The sequence below is a fragment of the Hermetia illucens genome, chromosome 2 (genome assembly GCF_905115235.1).
Source record: "Hermetia illucens chromosome 2, iHerIll2.2.curated.20191125, whole genome shotgun sequence".
Taxonomy (NCBI): Eukaryota; Metazoa; Arthropoda; class Insecta; order Diptera; family Stratiomyidae; genus Hermetia; species Hermetia illucens.
In genome coordinates this window covers 175,150,530-175,156,529 of record NC_051850.1, presented here as the reverse complement: position 1 = coordinate 175,156,529, position 6,000 = coordinate 175,150,530, and the positions used below count along the sequence as shown (strand labels likewise).

Here is a 6,000-nt window from a genome sequence, read left to right as displayed (position 1 = left end):
GGAGGATGGTCTAGAGCTGCTCACATGATCAAGTGGAAAAACATGCATGTTTACTCCTTCCACAAAGAATCCATAACGACGTAATTTCACGGACGAACAGATTTCCCAACGCATTTGCCGGGGAAATTTCCCTCATACTCCGAATTCACCATTACCCCAAGCACTTGGACTTTCCTTTGTAGTTCAATTCGGAATGAATCTTGAGTCAGCAGTTGTCAGTGTGACACTTGTCACTTTACATATCTCTCGTTCCAAGGAAAATGTCAAAGTTGGCATAAGTGGAAAGTGGATAAAAAGAAGTTGAAGGTGGGCAGAGCAAAGAGGAGAAAAAAGTAGAAAATTTTTTGAGTAAGGAAATATCCGCCACGAACAAAAGTCGTCCAAGTGAATTTCGTCGGTCGAAGTCTGGGCATCGGCGACCGAGTTGATACGCGAAAAACGTTCCAGCCTGTTGTGATATCGAAAGGGAGTTCGTGGGCCGCCCGTTGACGAAAATCCACTCAGCTCTCGTGTACATAAAAATCGAAGAAAACGAAAGCAAATCAGAAAATCGTCCTCCATGGCCGATACTGGTTCGACTCGTAAAATGTGATGAATATTTCGTTAAATGATCAAGGTAACAGTGCAAAAATGGTCGTGAGAATTGTGAAATTGCGGAGAGAAAAGTTCTAGTGGTGAAGTGCTGACGAATTCGTTGTGGAATTTAGTGGCGTTGATCGGTAATTTGGCATTTTCGGTGCGTGATGCGGTTGCGAAAGAATGAGCAACGAGCAGCGAAGAAACGACGTCGACGACGTCAACAACGGGCCGCGGTTGGACGAATGGAGAGAAATTGGCGAAGCGATAGGAATAGGCGCCTATTCCGCCGTCGACGGACGGTCCCTTGAAAATCCAATTGCACCCAGTCGAGCGGCGACGACAGGCAAGGGATCCCCAAGTAGCCAGGAGTCCCCGCTTGAACAGATGTGTCAGAAAAGGTCTGAGAAAGACGGACGGCCGAGCGTAGGGAAAAAATGTTGTCTAGTTGGCACTTTCATTGGCGAGCAGCACAAAAGCAGCATCGATGACATTTGACCAATTTGCTAAGTCACCAGCCGACCACCTCCTCCCTGGCTGATCGGATCGTCGTTCGCTGCGACTTTGGTTACATAGTGATTTTCACGTACGACTCGCTTTCGGCTAGAGGTGGGGCGGCCGTGGGACGTGGACGGTTGCATATCAGCCCGACGATCGCTCCCGGGTCTGGCGAACTTGCACTGGGTAATTGGCGTGATCCCTGTGGTTCCTGTGAGCCAGGACCCCGGGGGGATGCCCCCGCGGAAACGATCTCATTACTTCCAAATTTGTCGCGTATGTTGGAGTGTTTATGTGGCATATGGTATCTTTTGGAAACTTGATATGCCCCCGGAATTCGGTAGTTTCGCTGCTTCTAGTGGAGACTGCTGTTGGCTAGAATGCGGAATAAAGGGCCGTACGATTGCTTGTGGAAATTTTGCGGTCATCACCGGAAATTCAAGTGAGAAAAGATTGGCGCCCGATTGCGCTTATGGGAAAATATGATGAAATATGGCTTTCGTGGTGTTGCTATCACTTTTGCGATTTTTATTTAGCGTTTGCTTAGATATCAACGTTACTGTTTGCTCAAACAATTATTTCCCTGGCGCAGATATCAACAACAGAAATTAAACTTCTCATCAACAACGCCGTTTCCATGAATCGTCCGCACCACCTCCTTTGCGAGGGCATTTGATTTGGTCATGTATTGCTCGAGTGCGTTATCGGCCAGTGAGTCATTCTAGCCAAGTTGACTATGGCACAGATATATTCATCGTCATGTGCATAATGTGACAATTTTCAATGCCAATTTCCTTCTAAGTAGATCCACTTGCCCAGCTAGACGCCCAGACGTAATCTTATGACATAGTCGCCGGCCTAATAAATCTCTGGAATTATCAAGAAATGTATTTTTTCGTTTAGTGTACGACGGTCGCTGCTGCCGTCGACTTGCCGATAACGTTTTAGTCGCTATGAATGCACCACCTTTAAGGTCAAATCGTCTCGGAAAGTTTATGCTTCATGCCCGGTCTATAGTTCACGTTGTATGCAATGAGCTTGGAATTGAATTTAATTCATTTTTAGCGGTTCCAACTCAGCCAGTTAATTAGCAGCAAAATACAAAAGTTTTAGGTTCTACGAGCTATCTGGGATTCTGACTGAGTTCCTATTTTTTTGGAGACGCAAACAGAGCTTGTGGCTCTCCGAGGTGGCTCGTCAACTTGCCTAGGGCAAATCAATTGAACGACAATATTTCGGTTCCAATGTTTGAGACCGAAAGAAAGTTCATTGAACAATACAATTTTTTTATCAATTGATAGTCTCACTGATTTTAATTTGTAGATAAGATGAGTTAAACCGAATTCAAATGACTTCTGCCCCCAAATTGGCTTCGTCATTTTTACTAGCAACAATATGGTAATGAAAGTCCCAACGATTTATGAAAAAACGTAATGATTGTTGCTCGTGGACTGTCGCTGCTACGAAAGAAAGTGTAAAAATCCCGTGTGCCAAATGTATTCAAGCTTTTTTTTTGAAACGTAAACAAATGAGCGGACTGGACTTAACAATCTCTGATCACTTTGAGTGACTGGAACTTTCGCCGTAGACAAGTTGCAAGACTGATTTGTCCAGTTATCTTAATGATTTTTCTATAGAGTTTGATGGTTTTGAGCTATTTCATTTCATGATTACTATTATCTTCAGTGCAAGCTATTTGTGAAGCAGTTAACGGCTACGGGGAGCTCCGTACGGGTTTTCTCATGAATTTTCGTTGAAGTCTAAACCGAGAGGTCTATTAGGCATGCGACTTTTTAATTAAGGATCCATTTTCAAACCAAGGACTTCTGATCATTTGAAACTCATTAAGGTAATTAACAAATAATTACTGGCACTCAAAATGAATTTTTGTTTTCATAGGCAGAAATCTCCAGATTTCCTTTTTTACTGCAAGGTATACTCAGTGGGTTTTGTAGATTCACCATAATCATCAACACAAGCTGGAATTTTCCACAAAAATGTTAAGGTAGTAGAGCTAGTCCGCCTGCACTTGATGACGGATCGGACCACCTGGGAAACAATTTACTTTCCCTCTTGTGGTCCACGGACCCCCTTTTTAAGGTTTTGTGTAAAACAAAACCTTATTAAAATCGATTCAATGTCTGTCTGTCTGTCTGTCACACGCATTTTTCTCCAAAACGGCTAAACCGATCCGAACGAAATTTGGTGGACAGATGGGAACTATGAAATCCCACGCATACAGTGAGTGGCATAAATTTAGGTGGGGTTTAAAGGGGGGCTCCCCATACATGCAAAGGGTGGATTCAAAAATTTTTTTGTGTAGGGTATCAAATGAAAGGTCTTGTACTTTCCGAAACTGATATTAGTTTTGGCATAAATTGCAAAGTGCGTGAGTAATGAGTCAAAATGTACGCACTTGAAGTGAGACAGGACTCATTTTCGGAAGCTACCCAACCTAAAAATCCGGAAAAAATCGAAGTGGTGCGCCTAGGTGAAAGCTAGGCCTCAAAATATGTCCCATTTCGATATCTGCTCAAATAAACTTACTAATAGTATATTACTACTTTTTAGAAATTTACTGAAAAACCCCCCTTAGATTCATCCTATGTCTTCCGAATTTTGTACCAGCATAGGGGAGAATATTTCGTATATGTGCGCTAAATTTCATGGAAATCAGGCAATTAACGCCAAAGTTATAGCAGTTCAAACTTAGCAATTTCGCGCGAATTTACCGCTTCCAAAGCCATGCAAATCAGATGCTGACGTCATAATTACCCGGAATAATTGACATTCGCGTGAAATATTAAAGTCGCATTTATGAAGAATCTACTTATCTGCAGCACTTTTTAAGATTTTGTGTAAAACACTTATGTGAAATCTAATCTTCGAGAGATGTCCTATTCCGGTATCTGCTCAAAAAATTTACCAATAGTATATTATCAGCTTTTAGAAATTGACTAAAAAACTCTCCTTAAGCTCATCCTAAGTGTACTAAATTTTGCACCGACGTAGAGGACAGCCTCTTTCTTCTCATGAAAATCCAACTATTATTGGGAAAGTTATAGCAGTTCAAACTTATCAATTTCGTGCTAATTAACAGCATCCTAAGCCATACAAATAAGATGCTGACGTCATAATTAACGAGAATAATTGAAATTCGAGTGAAATATTAAAATTCCATTCAAGAAGAATCTAATTCTCCCTAGCCCTTTTTTATATTTGATGTTGGTTAAATTGTTGGCATTTGCTAATAATATTAAACTCAGAGTGTGAAGCGTATGAGGTTGACTATTTCAATACAGGGCTTTCCATCAAATGATTTATTTAAATTACTTTCTAAAAAATAGATACCAGTAGAATTTTTAACTCTGTGACACGGAACTGTCAGGCTCACCGCTCCTCACATCTTCTTCTTTTTCTTCAGCCTTCAGTTCACAAGCGGGGTCGGCTCGTCGTGATCGGTTTCGTCATTTTATTTTATCAAATGCCTGATCAGGATGTAATCGCGAGACCTTCAAATCCCCATCCAGTGTATCATGCGACCATTGTTTTGACCGGCTTTTTGGTTGCTTACCATTGATTTCGATGTTCTGACCAATACTGGTTGTTGAATTCTCGTTAGCGTGAATTACGTGCCCACATCATCGAAAACGCCTCTCTTGCAGTCTTTCCACGATCGGTGCAAACCCATATCGATCGCGGATATTCTCATTTCAGACGTGATCAAAACGTGTCACGCCACCAGTGCAATGCAACATCTTCGTCCCCATTACCGCAAGACGCCGTTCATTGTCCTTTATAGTCAACACTCAAAATGTAGAGAGCGATCGACGGACGACATTGCAGTAAATTTTAGATTTGGGACGTGCGCTGATACGTCGATCACAAAGAACACCAGTTGCGGAATGTCACTTCATCCAGGTGGCGTTAATGCTTGAAACATTTCATTACGCAGTTCTCCATTGGCTGGTAGCATTGACTCGAGATATTTAAATCGCTCAGTTCTTTCAATGGCAGTAATCTGCCCCTCCAGATATTTAAATCGCTGAGTTCTGGCAATGGTGGTAACCTGCCCAGAACTGAGCGATTTAAATATCTTGGGTCAATGCCATAAGCCAATGGAGAACTACGTTATGCTCCTCACATAGGGAAACACAAAACCTTTTATACCTGAAACGTCAAGCTTCCGGTTTCCCGACTTGTTTTGTTTAAAACCCAAGTTTATAAAAAAAGTTGACTGACGGTTAGACGCTGCCTCACTACCTCGTTTTACCTCGAGCAAAGAAAGTTCCTGAAGGTTTCTCTCTCCTCTCCATAACTTCGGCAGTGTCTGGGCGTGTTTTAAACTTGTAAACATTTGAACGCGTCTGGCCCAAAAGCTCTCGCGTTCGGGTCTTGTTGTTGCAGGGTGAAATCCTTCTTGTTTTAGTGCAGCAGATTCCGCAGTAGTGCGCTGATCAACGAACAGTCAAATTCCAGCCCAGCTAGTCCATTGGTCTGTTTACTCACATCTATGTTCTAATAACTGGGATCTTAGAGGGGGGTGACTTTGAGCAGGTCAGCCAGTCTGTTAAGGGGGTCATCCCGTGTGACGGACGTTTTTTTTGCCTTTTTTTGAAAATTTATTTTGGAGGACTGGATAAAGATAGGAACGTGATTTTTTCACCATATGTTTGTTGATATCTCTAGTATATGTGAGCTTGATATGGTAGCTAGTTTTCGGAATACGTGTTAATGTATGCACCCATCTCCAAAAAAAGGTGTTTTTCTGCTGCCAAGCTGGAGGGCGCTGTGTTCATCTGAGGAAAAAAAACTAAACGGCATTTTAATGTGGACAATATTCCACGGTCCGCAAACTAGGATAATTAGAAAATATTAAAAGGTAAATTTTTGGTGAGCTTTTAAACTTATTTTTTTTTGGATTTT

At 41.9% G+C, this 6,000-nt stretch overlaps 1 protein-coding gene across 2 annotated transcripts in view; it reads left to right on the top strand.

Moving 5' to 3' along the window:
- The first annotated feature begins 202 nt into the window (after positions 1–202).
- Positions 203–6,000, top strand: part of LOC119648040 (roquin-2) — a 45,039-nt gene continuing 39,241 nt past the window's right edge. The window contains exon 1 of one of the 2 annotated variants that reach the window (XM_038049467.1): positions 203–616. The gene's annotated coding sequence lies outside the window, so the exon portion shown is untranslated. The other variant, XM_038049468.1, reaches the window with a different exon arrangement.